Here is a 20,391-nt window from a genome sequence, read left to right on the forward strand (position 1 = left end):
ACGAAGAGATCCTTTGAATTCTAGAGAACGAAGAGATTGTTTGAATTTTAGAGGATAAAGGGTTTGGGCGATCAAGTGATAGAAATACAAAGAGGCGATGGTTTGGAGACGAAGGGTTTTTGGTATAAGGGGTTTTGGGTACGAGGAGTTTGTTCATCTCACTCACTATCATCTCATTCAACGGTCTAGATTAAGTCTAGGGTGATGGTAGCATTTATTTGTCCCAATTTGATCTAAAATTTCACATTAGGAGTCATTTAAGTTCTACCAACATCCTCACTTAATCTTGGGTTACAAGATTGCTTCGTTCAACTCATGGGTTGAACTAACTTATGAAAATCGCTTAATAAAAATATAAAATAGTCAATAAAGCAAAAAAGATGGTAGAAAGCTTTACAAGTACCTATTAATATGTATAAATCTAGTGACATTTAAAAAGTTAAGTGCTTGGGAAATTTTCATGCTACAAAATTACTATCTTTATAATGAATTTCATAATATCTCTTACATGGGTTTGAAGGATATATCCGTTTGGTCTGAAGGAGATGTCCTTCCGAAGGAGTGTCCTTCGACCAAGATGGCAATGCGATCAATTTGTCAGCTAAGATAACGATGACCATAGTGTAAAGATCATCCAGTCTGGTCCAATTAGGGGTCGTAGCATTTTGCTAGAAGCAACTACGATCGACGGATTACTTCGGTGATTCGCGGCTAACATAGACCGGATCCTACAACGGGTTACACATAAGAGTGGTAACTTGATCAGAGAGATTTGACTAGACAGGAATAGGCTAAAGATGGATTAGATCCAACTTAATAGGTCGAAAAGGTTCGAATAAAGATTCGTAACAAGATAGAAAGAACCGGGCTCAAAAGGGTGCCCGGAGCAAGGCTCTAAGGGCCGGCCATATGATGGCCAACCAAGATAAGTGAGCCGGCCAGATAAAGCCCATAGTGGGCTGCCCTGGCCGACCATACTAAAGGAAATAGCCAAAATACCTTAAAAGGGTATTTTGGTAATTATCTTTTCTGTGACCGGAAAATAGAAAGACCTAATTTGAATATGATTCTAATTAGGGTTTCTCTATATAAGGGTCATTTGAGAACAGAAAAAGTGTGGATTTTTCTCAGGAAGAATAATTATACATCTCTCTCTCTCAATATACAGCTAGTGAAGAGAGGGGATTGTAGAGAAAAAGCTCCAATTCTATCAATCTAGTCAAGAAGAAGGGTTCTTCTCAACCTTTTATTAAGTTCTAGCAAACTGAAAGGAAGGGAGATCAAGTCAACCTACTCGGTGTCTCAAGTAGAGGAGCGACACTTGGAGCTCTCGATCTTCACACGCGATTGGAAATGTTCGTGGGAAAAACGCGGTAGAGGTATTTATTCCCTTCTAGTTCATTGATTAGTTCATGCTATATGATCCTGGGTAATGTAGTGTTAACATATGATGTTTGAGATTCCGCTTAGAACACTAAATAGTTGTATTAGATACACACAAATTCCTACAGTGACATCACGAGCCGGTTGTATGAAACTATCTCTGACTAGACGAATTAGATTCGAACTTAATTGATTAGATAACTCTATGTTTGGATATAGATTTAGACATGAAATTGATTAGTTTAAATTAGATTTAGACGTAATCGGATAGAAATTGAAAGGATTTCAATGTGTAAAACTTTAAAATTTCGAGTTTTTCAAAAGTGTTTTCGAAAAAGAAGTTTTAAAAGTTAATGGTTTTTGAAAATAAGTTTCAAAATCTGCTGTTTTTGATGAATTTTCATCAAAAATAGCAGCTACAGTTGGATGGATGGTGGGCCTAGAAAGTTTCCTAAAAAGGTCACCACCCGCAAGTATACGGGCGTCAAGTGATAGTTCTTGTAAGACCGGTTCGTTCCTCAGAGACTAAGTCAATCTATTCTGACTCCTATAACTAATTTGGATTTTCTTCGGTGTAAGATGTTGTGGTGGGAAAAATAATAAATAATTCAAAATGACGGAAAAATAAAGTGTACAGAGAAGTTCTATGTGGAGAAAGTCTAGGGTTTCGAAATCCAGCTAAATATGCGTAAACTATTGTCTAATCAGTGATAACTCGATCTTCGATAACTCGAGTCTCGAGGTGAGACAACTCTATCAACCTCGGAAAGTACGACTTTCTAGAACAAAATATAATATTTTGATTTCAAACATAAATGTTCAAGCGATAATCTAACTATTAACTATCAAATCCTAAGTATGAGACATTAAAGACACTTAGTCTAAACATGAATCATCAAAATATAAGTATAGTTAATGAAAGAAATGTTGGGTTTTACACCCTTATACTAATGTCAATGGCGGAAATAAGACATCTAATGTCTACATTAGTATTCCCAGGATCACATGCATAAGCTCATAATAATACTAAGCAAAACTAGAAGATGAATACCTTATTCGCTAGTTTTTCCCTCGAACCTTTCCAATCGCTTTTGAGAAGACCAAGAGCTTCAAACGTAGCTCCTCTACTTGGGACACGAGCAATCAACTTGATCTCCCACCTTGTTGTTAGCTAGCATACCAATGGTGGTTGGATAGAAGACCTTCTTCTTTGACTAGATAGATAGTTGGGAACTAGCTCACTTTCTCCTCTCTACTTGATGTGGTAGAGTAAGAAAGCTTAGAGAGAAATTCCACACCTTATTCTCTGCCCTAAGAGTGTTTATATAGAACGCTAATAAGAATCCACCTCCTTTTAGGTTTCCTAAAACACCCTTTAGAATAAGATTTAGGGAAATTATCGAAAATAGCAACTAGTTGATATTTTCTCAATTCCGTAAGGAGATGACGTCTAAACCCAGCCAAAATTGGCAGATCTAATGTTCATAACATAAGGAAGTGTCTCTCCAAAAATCGGCCCAATTCGAGCCCTAAAAGTGCCTGAATCGTTTTAGGCCCAAAACCTAATTTTGAGCTTTTTGTACTATCTTTGCTTAATTTCTCTTTAGGCCTATGAGATATATTTATGGGGCATTACCATTAGAGAGATGCTAGAATCACAAAAGATTTTGACAAAAAAAGGTTCCCAGCTGATGTGGCGGTTGTGATTTTCATCTCTCAACGGCCTAGATTTGGTCAAAGTTTGAAACCACACCCGCCACATCAGCTGGGAACTTTTTTTTGTCAAAATCTTTTGTAACTTTATCATTTCCCTTACCATTATTATATCTCACTCCCACTAGTCATATCCTAGATCCAATTGACACTCTTATGTGTAACCCGTTGTAGGATCCGGTTGAAGTTAGCCGCGAATTACTTCGTAATTCGACGATCGTGGTTGGTTTCTAGCTTAAACTCCACGACCCATAAATCCACCGGACTTGATGATCTTCTCCATCAATTGTCATAGCTGACAAATTTGTCGCATTGCCACCTTTTCGAAGGACATCTCCTTCAACTCCTTCAGACTCCCACTTGGACTTTGAACAAGTGCAATGCTCGATTCCCGTGTCAATTTAGTATCCCATCTGATACGTCACGTCATTCAGACTATCTTGATATCCGAGTACAACTGTAAAGGACAAATGATTAACTCCTAATCCGTTTGAGCGTGACCACGCATTTTCAGTTGTTACTCATCAAGTGGCCTTGAGACACTTTGTACCTAATGTGATTAGGATGACACAATCCATTCTTGCGCTCCCACTTTACTTCATGTATATCCTGTCCTTTCCAGTATCCGCCTTTATAAACTCCTTTTACGGCGCGGCGTTTAACGGAACCAAAGTCGGGCATTCCTTACATAAGATGAGTGGAGCACTCATGTTTTTAGGAATCTCTCCAATTGTCTTTTATGAGAAGTATTTTGATGTTTCATCACGAGTGATGTACTTCTGATATCGAGGGTTATCCAGTGTATAACCTTTTACACACCCACGTAGTCGTATTGAATACTCCTATTCTATAGCCCATGAAACTGCGCTATCTCATCGACGTCCCGTGCTAACCGTTGTTGTCCATGCAACGACCGGGACTAGGGAGATGATAATAAATATTCCAAGTTCACTTAATAAGGTTTCATTCACCAGATCACGTATTTGACAAACCTATTCCGAATGCTTTATTATCTGTGGACTATCGTTTAAGTACTAACCAAACTTAGACGACTGTGAAATAATTAACTTTATTTCCGATAACGAGAGTTTGTAAATTTGAGCCTCTTCCGTAAAACTCATTTTTACCCGCTCAGTTTACTTGTCAAGGTCTATTCTAAATGTACCCCATGCCTTTAGACTTGTGTATGAGTCTCATACTTTGTCTTAGTGACAGTTTAGTTTGACTACCGATGTAGTCCGTTTTAAACTTTGCTAATTATTAATTAATTTGAGGATTGTTATCTTCAACCTTGAAAATTTCTAGTAACCTTTACTAGAGTTAACGCATTTAACTCTCATGTAGTATTTGCAACAGTTCCCGGCCTAAACACTTTTAGCCTACTTTCCTTCCATGTCTGGAAGTTTGCTACGATGACTTGTTTCAACTCTTGTACTACTTCATCCTTTAGCCTTCTAGAATGTTTTAAGTAGTGTTTCGGTTTTCCAATCCGAATTTGGATGTCTCAATGCTAATCATGTCCAACATGATTGACTTTATGTTTTCAAACATAAATGTTTCTCTCATGTGTGCTTGCTCATCGGTGTCTCTTCAGACTCCGGGTTTTGCAACGCTCTTTGTCATGAGTTTTTGGGTTGAAATTCTTTTAGACTTTTCGAGTCTTAGATTTTCAGTTTTGGATCTCAAGCGTCTCAGCGTACTGAGTCTTTCTAATCCTATCATCTTTCATGATCTACGCTTATAGACCTTTAGATGCCCAAAATGGCATTTTATCCTTGTGTGTGGTCCTTTTATTGAGTCAGTACGTTTACTGTTACACAACATCTTATGTCGTACTCAATCTTTTGTATGTACTCTGCATACGGAACCGAAAGGTTTGTTGCTCCCACTTACCTTCTTGAAGTACGTGATTCAAGAATTTCTTCATTCCTCAGGGATCAAAACCATTTTGATTGCCTTTATGAATCGAAGATTCTGCCTCTTGCGTGCTTTAATCCGTCGATAGATTCTTTAAGCATGCGTATGGACATAACTGGACTGGGGAAATCCAATTCCTTTTGTCTAGTTTCGGGAAACTCGAATGTTTCCATCCTTCTCAGTTTTCTATTCTAGAAAACTAATTTAGGTCTTCCGTTGACTTAAATTATCAAGATACATGTCTTGATGAGATACAGATTCCATGACTATATTTCGTTTCTAGCCAAAATCTAGAGTCAGTTTCCGTCTCTGCGTAGGTCTCTTATCTCTTTAGAAATAACCTTTATCTTCTGAATCTTTGAGATTTTACTTTTGACCTTTTAGGGCTTTTGAACAACAATTTGGAATATTCTCAACTACTTCGACATTTTTCCTTTAGAGAAACTTTCAACTACTTTGGAGTTCTCCTGCGAATTACATTCGCTTTTGTGCGGTAAGTTTTAAGATCCAATCTCCACCTTTTCCTTTTTCCAAGGAACCGCGGTTTTACTGTCTTTTAACAGTTTTGTTGCTCTTGGTCAACCTTAATCGGCTTGTACAATTTTCATGATTGTTCTTCATGACTCTTCATGATTTTTCTCATGATCGAATTAATTCAACTTGTACTTTTCTCCCACTTATTCTTGTAATAATTAGTACTTTTCTCCCAGAATACTAGGTATGCTAATTATTATAAGAATACTATCAAGAGCAACAAACACTTTTGTTCTCTTGATCGGTTGTGGAAAAAACCCAAATTTCTTCTAAAGAAATTGCGTCAGACTTTAGCTAAATTTTGTAACGCTTTTACAAGCTTAGCTGTTAGACGGATTTTCGGTAAATTTGTGGGAAGCTATGTCTAGACTTAGTGGATTTTGGATAGGCTTTGATTCGTGTTATTTCATCTTTATCCCTTTTGGACATTCCAAATTTGGATAGATTAGAAATACACCGACGATCAACAATCTGTTTCTGACTCAAGACCTTCTTTCTTGTCAGTCGATTCATTGCTTCTTTAAGCATTCTTGGTTATTTTGGACATACCATCCTCATCCTTTTGTAATTTGGACGAGCCTGTTTATGAGAGTCATAAGTCTCTTTGCAGGTTTAACCAAGTTTAGAATCTTTTGGTATGTATTGTTAAATTAGCACTTTATAACATCTCAATATAGAAATAAACTTCTTTATAGTTTCTCCATAATACTTAGTACAGAGATGATGTTAAAAACTAGAAAAACACTTAATCTAGATTAGTGCCTAAAGTAGACTCTGATCCCTTTCAGCATCCTTAGCAGTCTAGGCTTCTGCTCTCTCTTGGATCTTGTCTCCTTTAGCCAAATACTCAGTTCCCAGTTGCACCTGTACATTCACAATGATAGGGCATTTTAGGTATCCAATACCATATTGGGAATTTTACATTATTTGATAAATTAACTGTTAATACCTGAACCGGAAACTACCATTCCGTTCTTCTTGTCCTCCTGGAACTTAGGGCAGTTTTTCTTCCAGTGGCCCTTGACATCATAGTAGAAACATTTGGTGTCAGAAGAAGGACCTTTGTCTTTAGGTTTGGCAACTCGTTTGCCTTTTCCTTTTGATGCAGTTTTCTTCTTCTGTTTCCCACCTTTCTTGAAACCCTTGTCCTTTTGTACCATAAGAACATCCTTCTTATTCTCCACTATTGCTACATCATTTTCGGCCGTTAGAAGCATGATATGAAGTTCTTCCAATGTCTTGTCCCATCCATTCATGTTGTAGTTCATCTTAAACTGGTTGAAACCACTATGGAGGGAATGGAGGATAGTATCGGTAGTCGTTTGTTGGCTATAAGGAAAACCCAGTTCGGCCAGCTTGCCAATGAGCCTGATCATGTGACGAACATGAGGCCCTACTGGTTTTCCTTTCTTGAGGCGCATGTCCATAGGTGCTTTAGAGGTTTCAAACCTCTCCAATCTCGACTGTTTCTGGAACATTTCCCGAAGTCGTCGAATAATGGAGCAAGCATCCATGTCTATGAACTGCTCTTGAAGAGTTGGTTCCATGGTTGCTAGCATCAAGCACGTTACTGGCTCTGCCTTCTTCCGAATACTCTTTTCATTATCTTTCTCTTCTTGAGTCGAAGTAGCATCCAATATAGGAATTGTAGTTTCTAGTACATTTTGTTTGCATTCCATCCTGAGAACTATTCCCAGGTTCCTCTCCCAGTCGAGGAAGTTGTGCTCATTCAGCTTTTCTTTCTCGAGAAGTGAGCGGAAGTTGAAATTATCTTTTGTCATCTTAATTCTACATAAAGAAATGACAAAGTTTTAAAATTCGTTATCGTTTTTTAAAAACATTAGCTTTCACCCATAATTCAATATAAAATCGTTCCCGATTAAATAAGTGATTCCAAGACCCCAGTTCTTCAGAGTAAAGCGGACTAGGGCCCTGCCCTTTGACTCCGTCGTTCCAGGTGAGTGAACTTACTTCACTGATCATACCCTTATGACTCTTGGTTGATAGATTTCATTGATGAATGACTAATCTATCCTTTTACCTCGAGTATCCAAAATTCTTTTGTTGATCTCTTGAGTAGAACCATTTAGACATGTAGGCCTCTTCTATAGACCTACCCGCATTGTCACAAGGTAGAGGAGGTACTCTGCGAAGGCCGACCCACCTTCCTCAAACAAGGGCGCAAAGGGTGTCTAAATCTGGATAGGCACTTTACTCAAGATTACTTTTAGGGACTTTTACGCTAGTCTGGCGTTTGTTATAGTGAACTATTTAGCCTAACTAACATCCACGACATAAAGCGTAAATAAGTAAGTAAATGCATGAGACAAAGTAAATCAAGCAGACATGGATCCTAGTATGGCCCCTAACCTAGAAGATCTAATCTCCTTTGGTTTTCTTCTTGTTTCGCCTTTTGGTTCGTCTTAGATCGCCATCTTTGAACCTCCATTGATTTCTCCCACTCGCCTTTGGATTCCTTCCTCGAGCTTCTTCAATGGACTAATTGACCCTAAATTCTAATTACAAGACTCTAACGATTCGCAGATCGTATAAACTTGAAATTAAAATTAATTACAAAGCATGCACCCATCCGTGCTTAAAACAAGAATAAGAAATAAATCTATGGCAATACTAGTTTCCCGCATTCACATCACATGAATCATATAATATATCAAGGCTAAGAATTATATATGCATGATAATCCGGGAGATACTTTTGTCGACATCCCATGTCACATTACGGACCTTAAGTCTAAATTCGAAGAATTCGACTGATGGTGCGTTCTTGTTTTATCTTTTATGATTTCTAAAATCAACTTTAAGAAAAACTCCGTTTTGGGCTCGAGAAAGCCCGGGTCAATTTCGGAAAAACTTGGTTCGATTCTTAATGATTTCATAAATCAATTTTAAGAGAAACTCGTTTTGGCCTTCCGGATGGCCCAGATTAATTTTGGAATTATTTGGTTGGAATCGGAAGAAAATTTGGCAAAAACTCCCACTCGAATGATGGTCTCTTTTCATGGTCCGAAAAGCCTCGAAAAAGCTCGGGACAAGTCCTAGACATATCCCGGCCCTAGCCCACAAAATGGCTCGGATAAGGTCCGGACATGACACGGCCCATAGGGCCGGCATGTCCTGGCCGAGGCTTGATCTCGTTCTGGCCGGAGCCAGGACGATAGCCCATAATAATACTAAGCAAAACTAGAAGATGAATACCTTATTCGCTAGTTTTTCCCTCGAACCTTTCCAATCGCTTTTGAGAAGACCAAGAGCTTCAAACGTAGCTCCTCTACTTGGGACACGAGCAATCAACTTGATCTCCCACCTTGTTGTTAGCTAGCACACTAATGGTGGTTGGATAGAAGACCTTCTTTGACTAGATAGATAGTTGGGAATTAACTCACTTTCTCCTCTCTACTTGATGTAGTAGAGTAAGAAAGCTTAGAGAGAAATTCCACACCTTATTCTCTGCCCTGAGAGTGTTTATATGGAACCCGTATAAGAATTCACCTCCTTTTAGGTTTCCTAAAACACCCTTTAGAATAAGATTTAGGGAAATTATCGAAAATAGCAACTAGTTGATATTTTCTCAATTCCCTAAGGAGATGACGTCAAAACCCAGCCAAAATTGGCAGATTTAATGTTCATAACATAAGGAAATGTCCCTCTAAAAATCGGCCCAATCCGAGCCCTAAAAGTGCCCGAATCGGTTTAGGCCCCAAACCCCATTTTTGGGTTTTTTGTACTATCTTTGCCTAATTTCTCTTTAGGCCTATTAGATATATTTATGCGACATTCCCATTATTATATCTCACTCCCGCTAGTCATATCCTAGATCAAATTGACACTCTTATGTGTAACCCTTTGTAGGATCCGGTCGAAGTTAGCCACGAATTACTTCGTAATTCGACGATCGTGGTTGGTTTCTAGCTTAAACTCCACGACCCCTAACCCCTAAATCAACCGGACTTGATGATCTTCTCTATCAATTGTCCTAGCCGACAAATTTGTTGCATTGCCACCTTGGTCGAAGGACATCTCCTTCAACTCCTTTAAGAAATATCATGAATTTAAATGAGAGAAATCAATTTTTCATTTAAAGGTACTTCGAAGATCTATGGTATGAGTTGAAAAAGTCAGACATTTACGCGATACTAAGGTTTCAACAGACCGGAACTCCGGCGAAGGGAAACCCCTTCGCCGGAGTTTCTAGAGAGTGAAATTTTTTTTTTTTCATGGTCGTCGGCCGGAAAATTTTCTGGCCGGCGACCTAATCGGAGAAGATAAAGAGGTGAGGTGAGGTGAGGTGGAGAGAGAGTGAGGTGAGGTGGAGAGAGAGAGAGCTGAGGTGGAGAAGCTATGTTGCTTTCCCCCTAAATAAAATTGTCAAACAAAATTGACCAATTTTTGACCAAGTCTTCACACCCCGGAAACTATTTAGCTTTCCCCAAAGCGCTGGCCTTTATTTTCTACCAAATTTTATTTGCCCTTTATCTAGGGTAGATTTTATTTTGTACCTTAATTTGTTTTCCATTTATTTCTAGTTGATTTTATTTTCTATTAGATATTGGGCTTCTCTTTTACTTTAAGAAAATCTCTAATGCAAAACTCAAAAACAAGTTTATTTGACAATGTGCCTCGATTGAGATTCTTTTTCCTAAATGACAATATTGAGATCCTCTAATTTTTGTATGTCTCCGATGCAAATCTCTAAAAATTGCGTTGTTTACTAATGTGACATGATATATTCTTAAAAAAATATTTAGTCATTTTGAAGATATATGAGGTTTGATTTCTATTGGTCTCAAATGCAAATCTTCTTGAGATATCTTTATTTAACCACCGCCAAATCATCTTAGAGATCCAAGTTGAGTTTGCGTTAGAGAGGCTTATTTAAGAAAATACTATATAAATCCTATGTGACAGTTAGAGTTTCTAAGATTAAGAGCATCTCTAATGCAACACTTGGAGCAGCTCCGATGCAAAACTCAATCTTAGAAACTCGAAGTGCCACGTAGGATTTTTGGATTTTTTTTGAATCCTCTCGAATGCAAAACTCAACTAAGATCTCAAAGACGACGTTTCGATGGTAGAACAGAGATATCTCAAGAAGTGTACTCTTTAGATATCCGTAATTGTCCAACTTATCAATATTTGAATTTCAACCAATAAAAAGTCTTCATATATTTCCAAACTAATTAATTATCTATTTACAAATTTTGTTATTATTTTTTTGTTTATTATCTATGTACACTTGAGAGAAATTTTAATTAGTTATTATTTTATTGAGAGAGAGAGATTTTTATTAGTTATTATTTTTTTGTATTATTTTTTTTGTTTATTTTGTCTTAAATTAATAATTATTTTATTGAGAGGGAGCAATTTTAATTTCATTTTTTTAACCCTTCAAATTTATTTTGTTTCTTTTTTTCTTAAATTAGAATTTTTATTTCTAATAAGGAAAGGATTATTGTTTTTTAAATAGGTTTTAACCCTTGAAATTTATTTTGTTTCTTTTTTCTTAAATTAGAATTTTTATTAGTTATTATTTTTTTGTTTCTTTTCTCTTAAATTAGTTAGTATTATTTTATTGAGAAAGAGAGAGGTTTTAATTTCTTTTTTTAACTTTTGAAATTTATTTTGTTTCCTTTTTTCTTAAGTTAGTTGTTTTATTTCTAAGAAGGAAAGGATTATTGTTTTTTAAATAGTTAACTTTATTTCTACGAAGGACTATATCTTAATTTTTGAGAAGGGCTTCTAGACAATATGCATAATTAAAAAAGGATGTTTGTCCCAGTCATCGTTTTCCTTCTGTTTTATATAATAGATATATATAATAAAACAGAAGGGAAAATGATGACTGGGACAAACATTTTTTTTTAATAAAGGTTATTGTCTACAAGTCCTTCTCAAAATTTAAAATATAGTCCTTCTTAAATATAAAATAACCTATATACAAAAATCGTGTCTTTCTTAGAAATAAAATAACTAATTTAAGAAAAAAGGAAACAAAAGAAATTGTAAAGGTTTAATAAAAAGAAATTGAAATATCTCTCTCTAGATTCGTTTAGGCAAGAAAGTTTCTACTCAGCAAATTTGGGGAAAGCTTCTACTCAGATTTGGGGAAAGTTTCTGCACAAATTTCAATAAAAGGACTTCACTTCAGTGTTTTAGGGTTTTAATCTTCATTTTCTCTTCATTGAACTTCAATTGTACTCAAATTTCTGGTGAGTACTCAACCCTATATTCAGATTATTCTTCTTATTCCTATTTTCTTAAATTATCATCTCCTTTGTTACAAATATTTCTCTGGTGAGTACTCAACCCAATAATTATATGTTCCTGATGTAGAGGAATTTGTCGAAAAATACATGGAACAAATAGATGCGACCAAGTATAAAGGTGACAGACTAAAAAGGCCAAAACCAAAGCTACGGGTGTCGGAATTGAACGAAATTTTGAGGAATGGTGCGAAATAGCCTTCCGGTCATTCTTTGTCGCTTCGCCACACCCGGCCCACTTTGAGGGGCAAATTCCATCGTTTAGAGTCTCAATGAAAGAGTATCACCAGTCAAGTTTACTTAGTCTATTTTCTTGTTTTGAATAAGTCAAGTCCTAAGTTTTAGGATGCAGTTAGTTGTTGATCATGTAGCTGAGAATATGCGATCATGAGCTAGTTTTTAGACTTTCAGTTTTTGTTGCAACTATTTAAGTAGAGTCTGCACTCAATAAAAGATAAGTCATTTCATTCCATTTGTTGAGCATTTAACTATTCTAACAAATTGGCATCAGAGCTAAGTGGATCTGAGAGAGGAAAGCCGCAGTCTTTCGATTGACTTGTAAGTACAGGAGAGTTTGATCACAAATGGCAACTGAAGGTTCTTTTATCCAACCAGCTGTTCCACGGTTCGATGGACACTATGATCATTGGAGTATGCTTATGGAAAACTTTTTAAGATCCAAAGAATACTGGAATTTAATTGAGATCGGATATGAAGAGCCGAAGGCAGGAACAACTGTGACAGAGGAACAACAAAAAAGACTTGGGGAGCTCAAGCTGAAGGATCTTAAGGTGAAGAACTACCTTTTCCAATCAATTGACAGAACAATTCTGGAAACAATATTAGAAAAGGATACTTCTAAGAAGATATGGGACTCGATGAAGAAGAAATTTGAAGGGAGTGCCAGGGTGAAGCGCTCAATCCTTCAAGCTTTGAGGAGAGACTTCGAGACTCTTGAGATGAAGGTTGGTGAAAGTATTAATGAATACTTTGCTCGAGTTATGACCGTAGCTAACAAAATGAGGGGGAATGGAGAACAAATGAGAGATGTTACTATAGTAGAGAAGATTCTTAGAACTTTGACAGACAAGTTCAATTATGTAGTTGTGTCGATCGAAGAATCCAAGGATATTGATGTTCTCACGATTGATGAACTGCAAAGTTCACTTATTGTGCATGAACAGAAGTTTTATAGGAACAATGGAGAAGAACAAGCTTTGAAAGTAACTACCGATGAAAGAAATGGGGGAAGAGGACGTGGTAGAGGCTATGTAAGAGGAAGAGGTCGAGGAAGAGGACGACAAAGTTTCAATAGAGCCACTGTGGAGTGTTATCGATGTCACAAGCTTGGTCATTTCCAGTATGAGTGTCCTAGTTGGGACAAGGAGGCAAATTATGCAGAGTTGGATGAGCATGAGGAGATGTTACTAATGGCTTACATTGAAGAACATGACCTCAGGCGCAATGAGGTATGGTTTTTGGACTCGGGATGTTTTAATCACATGTGTGGAGATGCAACAATATTTACTGAATTCGATGAGACATTTAGGCAGCAAGTAAAGTTGGGAAACAACACCAAAATGACAGTAAAAGGAAGGGGAAATATCAGATTACATGTGAATGGTTCAAATCATATTATTACAGGAGTGTATTATGTACCGGAGCTGAAGAACAACTTGCTGAGTTTAGGGCAGTTACAAGAAAAGGGACTCGCAATCCTTTTTCACAAAGGAATGTGCAAGATCTATCACCCAACCAAAGGTTTGATTATTCAAACCACCATGTCGGCAAATCGAATGTTTATTCTATTTGCTAATACACAAGAGCAAAGGGATGCAGCCTGTCATTACACAAGTGGACAAGATCTTACTCACTTGTGGCATCGTAGATATGGACACTTAAGTCATAAAGGTCTACAGATCTTGCAAACAAAAAATATGGTACGTGGACTGCCTCACCTTCCTCCCACCACTGTGATGTGCACTGATTGTTTGAAAGGGAAGCAACATCGAGATTCAATTCCTAAGAAAAGTGTGTGGAGAGCAACACAAAAGCTGCAGCTCATACACGCAGACATTTGTGGTCCAGTGACTCCAACATCAAACAGCAAAAAAAGGTACGTTTTATGCTTTATTGACGACTTCAGTCGAAAAGCATGGGTTTATTTCTTGGTAGAAAAGTCTGAAGCTTTAAATTCGTTTAAATGCTTCAAGAAATTGGTGGAGAACGAGATTGGTTTGTCTATAAAGTGTCTACGCACTGATAGGGGAGGGGAATTCAAGTCAAACGAGTTCGATGAATTTTGTAAACAGTGTGGCATAAAAAGGCAACTCACCAATGCTTACACCCCACAACAGAATGGAGTGGCCGAGAGGAAGAATCGGACAGTAATGAACCTGGTTCGTTCAATGTTGTCTGAAAAAAGAATACCCAAAAACTTCTGGCCTGAAGCAGTGAATTGGACCATATATGTCTTAAATAGAAGTCCCACAATAGCTGTCAAGAACATTACTCCTGAAGAAGCCTGGTCAGATGTGAAGCCCTCTGTGAATCACTTTCGAGTTTTTGGATGTGGGGCACATGTTCACGTGCCAGATGCTAAGAGAACTAAACTTGAGGACAAGAGTTTTGAATGTGTACTTCTTGGAGTTAGTGAAGAGTCAAAGGGTTACAGGTTGTATAATCCAGTATCTAAGAGAGTGGTGACCAGCAAAGATGTAGTTTTTGAGGAAGACAGACAATGGGATTGGGACGCAAGCCATCATAAGGATTTGTCATTAGATCTTGAGTGGGGTGATAATGAGATCAACACAGAAGAAAATGAGTCAGAAATAGATAATAATGATGAGGAAACTGCTGAAAACAATGAAGAAATTCAGGTTAGTGAAGAAGATCAGACAACAGCAAATGCATCAAATCCTATGAATGCAAATGAATTTAATGCAAGAGAAGGAAGGGTTATAAGAGCTCCCAGCTGGATGGAGGACTATATTAGTGGGGAGGGTCTATCCGAGGAAGAAATCGAACTCAACATGGCTTTGGTAGATTCTGCAGATCCCATCACTTATGAAGAAGCTGTGAAGAGTTCGAAATGGAGATTGGCAATGGATTCAGAGATTAAGTCCATTGAGAAAAACCAGACTTGGAAACTTACTGAGTTGCCTACCGGAGCTAAAACAATTGGAGTCAAATGGATTTTTAAAACAAAGTTGAACGAGTTGGGAGAAGTTGACAAGTATAAAGCTCGTTTGGTGGCGAAGGGGTATTCTCAACAGCATGGAGTAGATTTCAGTGAAGTATTTGCTCCAGTGGCTCGGATGGACACGGTAAGGATGATAGTGGCAATTGCAGCAAAAAAGAGTTGGACGATCTACCAGTTAGATGTCAAGTCAGCGTTTCTCCATGGTGAACTTAATGAGGATGTTTACGTGGAACAACCAAAGGGGTATGTAAAGAAGGGAAGTGAGCATAAGGTATATAAGCTTCACAAAGCTTTATATGGTCTAAAACAAGCTCCACGAGCTTGGTTTAGCTGTATTGAAGCTCATTTTATTAATGCAGGATTCCAGAAATGCCCAAATGAACAAACATTATTCACTAAAAGGAGCAATGAAGGTAAAGTGTTGATAGTTAGTATATATGTGGACGACTTAATTTATACCGGTGATGATGAAACTATGATGTCCGATTTCAAGAGTTCTATGATGAAAGTCTTTGACATGACTGACTTGGGAAAGATGAGGTTTTTCCTTGGCATTGAGGTGTTGCAGAAATCTGATTGCAATTTCATTTGTCAAAGGAAATATGCAACTAAAATTTTAAAGCGTTTTGGTATGTTTGAGAGTAAGTCAGTAAACAGTCCAATTGTGCCGGGATTCAAGATGAATAGAGATGATTATGGAACTGCTGTTGATGAGACTTATTTCAAGCAAATGGTGGGAAGTCTAATGTATCTCACTTCAACTCGTCCAGACATAATGTTTAGTGTTAGTCTAATTAGTAGATACATGGCTAAACCTACTGAACTTCACTTGCAAGCTGCCAAAAGAATCTTAAGATATCTCAAAGGCACTACTAACTATGGGATTATGTATAAGAAGGGAGGGGAAGATGAAAATCTGCTTGCTTTTACAGATAGTGATTATGCTGGTGATGTGGATGATCGTAAAAGCACATCTGGGTATGTGTTTATTTTGAGTTCGGGTGCAGTCTCATGGCTATCTAAAAAACAACCTATAGTAACATTGTCCACCACAGAAGCTGAATTTGTGGCAGCAGCAAATTGTGCATGTCAGGCTCTATGGATAAAAAGGGTGTTGAAGAAACTGAGTCATGCACAAGACGGATGCACTACCATTATGTGTGACAACAGTTCAACAATTAAGCTTTCAAGAAATCCAGTCATGCACGGAAGGAGCAAACATATAGATGTACGATTTCATTTCTTAAGAGATCTTACTAAGGATGGGAAAGTTGAACTAATTCATTGTGGTACTCAAGACCAAGTTGCGGATTTGATGACAAAACCTCTGAAGTTAGAAGCATTTCAAAAACTTAGAAAGATTATGGGAGTATGTGAAGATACAGATGTAAACTAAATTGCTTTATGCAGTTAGTTTAAGGGAGGGAATGAAAGAGTATCACCAGTCAAGTTTACTTAGTCTATTTTCTTGTTTTGAATAAGTCAAGTCCTAAGTTTTAGGATGCAGTTAGTTGTTGATCATGTAGCTGAGAATATGCGATCATGAGCTAGTTTTTAGACTTTCAGTTTTTGTTGCAACTATTTAAGTAGAGTCTGCACTCAATAAAAGATAAGTCATTTCATTCCATTTGTTGAGCATTTAACTATTCTAACACTCAAAACGGACTTTTGGTAGTTTTTTCTATTTTCTGGGAATTGTTTTCAGTTTAGTATTTTTGCTTAGGATTTCGGCTATCCTAGTGTTTTATTTTTTTTAAGAGTTGTTATTTGAGTTTGACTAAGATTAAGAAACCCTATACCTACATAAAGAGGGTCTAGTAGTTCTTTCAGTCATGCAAGTTGATCAATAAAATTCAGTATTTTAGTTTAATGGTATTAGTTTTGGTTCTACAAGTCTTAAGACGGAGATCTAAAGGCTTTTTCTACGTTTTAAAAGTTTTAGACGAAGATCTAATTCTTTTCTGGAATTTTCCGCTGCGTCAGTTCCATTATTACTGTAACGAACATTAATCACTAGATTCACTACTCTATTGTTTACCTTATAATTAACTTAATTCGAACAATATTGCTTTTAATTACCATGAATGTTAATTATCTCTTGGTAAAAAAAAGGTAGTCATTTTTGTTAACAGCTAAATCCCTAACCACCAGTTTGCACATTTTTTTAGGAAAAAATGCTTTTTGCTCAAGGAAATCCTTGAATGTTTGAAAATGCAACTGAATCAGTTCTCTGACCTAATTTTTATTTGACTAAAGTTTTCTAAAGTCTAATTCTTTAGATGTGTTGCTTCGAAACCATATAGTTCTTCAGTCAGGTTTGAGGCACATACCTACACCAACACTCCTAAACCCATTACATACAGATCAGAGGATCGTCTTTGCTTCAACTTTCGCTCCCCAGATGCACATCAGAAAGTACACAAGTTAAAAGAGTTTTAGGAGATTAGGAGTAAAAAATGTATTCCGACAATAGATAGTAGTCCATAAGTTATTATCGGTTATTGATAATAGGCATTATTGAGTCATAATAGGTTGTTCATATTTGCTTATGTCTCAAAATCTCATAAAACTTAGTCCAAGACTTAAATCTTGCTAGCGCAATTACTTTTCTATTAGTTATTTGTCTAAATATGGTTTAATTGTGCTTGATTGTATCTACCCAAAGCTCTGAACTTTCGTTAGTTGGGAATAAGGCACTTGACATTGTAACCCATTAGATTTCAGATAGATAGAAATTCTAATTAACTTAGGATAAATCATAAATTCCATTTATTTTTGCTATTTAAATGTCTCGAGAAGTCATGGTATGGATTTTCTTCCTCAAATTATTTACACTTTTGACATTGCAAAATAAAAAATTTATGGTCTCTCTGGCCTATCATTGTTGTTGTGTCACGAAATGTAAATTGATCACCAGCTCGTACAAGATTTAGTTATCATCGTTTCTATGCATCTCAAATTGAAATACAGACGGGACAAATCATTTTTGGCTGACGCCGGTAATTCACATTTATTTATGATTTTCACCTAGAAAAATATATGGAAGATGAGGAATAATTGATTTTGTTAACTAGTTTATATTTTATGTTTAATAGGGATAAAGTTTGTTACCATATGCATCAAAGGGAGTGCTTAGTAACTAAGAGTGGGACTAAGAGTTTTGGTTAGCCATTTTTTGGCATTTAATGAAGTTTTTATTCAAAAAAGTAAAAATTTGTATTTATCAAAATAATATACTTATATTATTATATTTATAAAAAAGGTATAAATATTAAAAACTATATATAATAAAATAATATAAAGCTATCAAAAACTAAAATAAATTAGATTGTAAAAAATATGTAGAAATAGTTTTAAGAAATATATATAATTATTGAAAATATATATAAATATTGTAATTATTATATTAATACAAAAAATATATATAAATATTAAAAACTAAAATAAAATAATGTAAAATAAAAATGTAATCTTCTATTAGCTCATAAATAAAAGTTTTTTATAAAATCAATCTGAATCGTTTGGTACTCTATATGAAGTAAGATATATAATTAAAAAAAATAGAAAAACTTACTAAATTCCCTTTCTCTTAAATTTCAGTACCTTAAAATCCCTTTGTAGAGTCACGAACAAATTGATCATAAAAGATATTAGAAGAGCAATAGTTAACTCAATTGTGTAATAGTTAAGAGCCTCTTGAACTTAACCTTTTCTTTTCGATATCGATTTTTCTTGATTGGACGAAGTATTGTATTTATCAAAATAATATACTTATACTATGATATTAATAAAAAAAGATATAAATACTAAAAAGTAAAATAAAATAATATAAAATTATTAAAAACTAAAAAAAATAGATCTAAAAAATATATATAAATATTTTGAAGAAATATACATAATTATTAAAAATATATATAAATATTAAAAACTAAAACAAAATAATATAAAGTTATTAAAAATAAAATAAAATAAAATAATGTAAAATAAAAATGTACTCTTCTATTAGCTTATAAATAAAAGTTGATTTGATTGTTGATTGATATTGGTTGATGTAGGATTAATGTTTAGTTGATATTAGTGTTCTAATGTTATGACTAATAAATGTTTCTGATCCTGATCTTGTTTTACATTTAATTTTTCTTTCTCATTTATTAAAGTAATCAAAAACTTGATGATGGTTTAGGGTCTTCTTATTGATTCATATATAGTTGATTTGATTGTTGATTGATATTGCATACTTGATTATTTGTATAGTTCATTAATAGTTCATGATGGTTCATTAATAGTTTCATAAATAGAAATTTTAAGTTCAATATTGTTTATGATTGAATTTATAGTTGAAAATTTTATGATTGTTCATATGTTGTAATTGGCCGAAATGGTGTAATTGGGAAGTACCTGGTTTTGGACCAAGGGAGTCTGTTGAAAATAATGAGGTAGTAGTAGTCCTTTGTTTCGTAGGTATTCAGTTTCTGCTGCTTTGATTTCACCTCATTCTGAACTTCCCAAACAAACTTATGTTTCCAGAATTATAAACTCAAGGATAGTGTTAAGGTATGGAGTAATATTAGTGATTTTTCGTAATCTCTTTCTTGCTTTCTATCTATTGGGTTTGTTGATTAGTGTGTCTGTTAGGTGAGATTTATGTTATTGAGCTGAGATTTATGTGATTGAGCTGAGATTTATGTGATAATGGAAGTTCTTAAACTGTTTGATTAATATTTTGACTAGAGATGAAGTACTTGGGTAGGTGCAGTTACTAAATAAAGTCACAAAGCATGCAAAAAGTTGGATTTTTTACTTTTTGTATTTTGTTACAAAGTGATTTGATTTAGGGGTAATAACTAGAAAGGTCAAAATAATATTGAAAATGAGTAGAAAAGCACAAAACATTTGAAAATTATTATTCAGGTCAAAAAGTATACAAAGACTAAATTATCCTTTTTTGTCTTTTTGTGTAACTAAATTCTTTTATTTTTCTTTAAACTTTAAATCGATATAACTTTTGTTTGAGATGTCGGATTTCAATAAAATTTATGTATTTAGAAATGATTTTTCATTAGCTTTCTAACAAGATCCATTTTCAATATTTTTTTTTCAAAAAAAAAAAACCAGAAAAATACTGTGTTTTTTCGCTTACGTTTTTCTGCAAACACGTGTTTGCACAATCTGTTATGCAAACAACTGTTTGTAGCAATCTGTTCTGCAAACAAACGTTTGCAAACAAGTGTTTGCATTTGCGATATTGCAAACAAGTGTTTGCATTTGCGATATTGCAAACAAGTGTTTGCATTTGCGATTTTGCAAACATGTGTTTGCATGTGCGACAATGCAAACTGAGTTGTTTTCACTTTTGAGGCTT

At 35.4% G+C, this 20,391-nt stretch overlaps 1 protein-coding gene across 1 annotated transcript in view; it reads right to left on the reverse strand.

The window, feature by feature from the left end:
• The window catches only part of LOC147537746 (uncharacterized), a 98,675-nt gene that overhangs the window by 23,199 nt on the left and 55,085 nt on the right, over window positions 1-20,391 (reverse strand). The gene's annotated exons all lie outside the window — the stretch shown is intronic.

This window comes from Eschscholzia californica, unplaced genomic scaffold, assembly GCF_041429995.1.
Source record: "Eschscholzia californica isolate CP2 unplaced genomic scaffold, dmEscCali1.0.p SCAF_5, whole genome shotgun sequence".
NCBI lineage: Eukaryota > Viridiplantae > Streptophyta > Magnoliopsida > Ranunculales > Papaveraceae > Eschscholzia > Eschscholzia californica.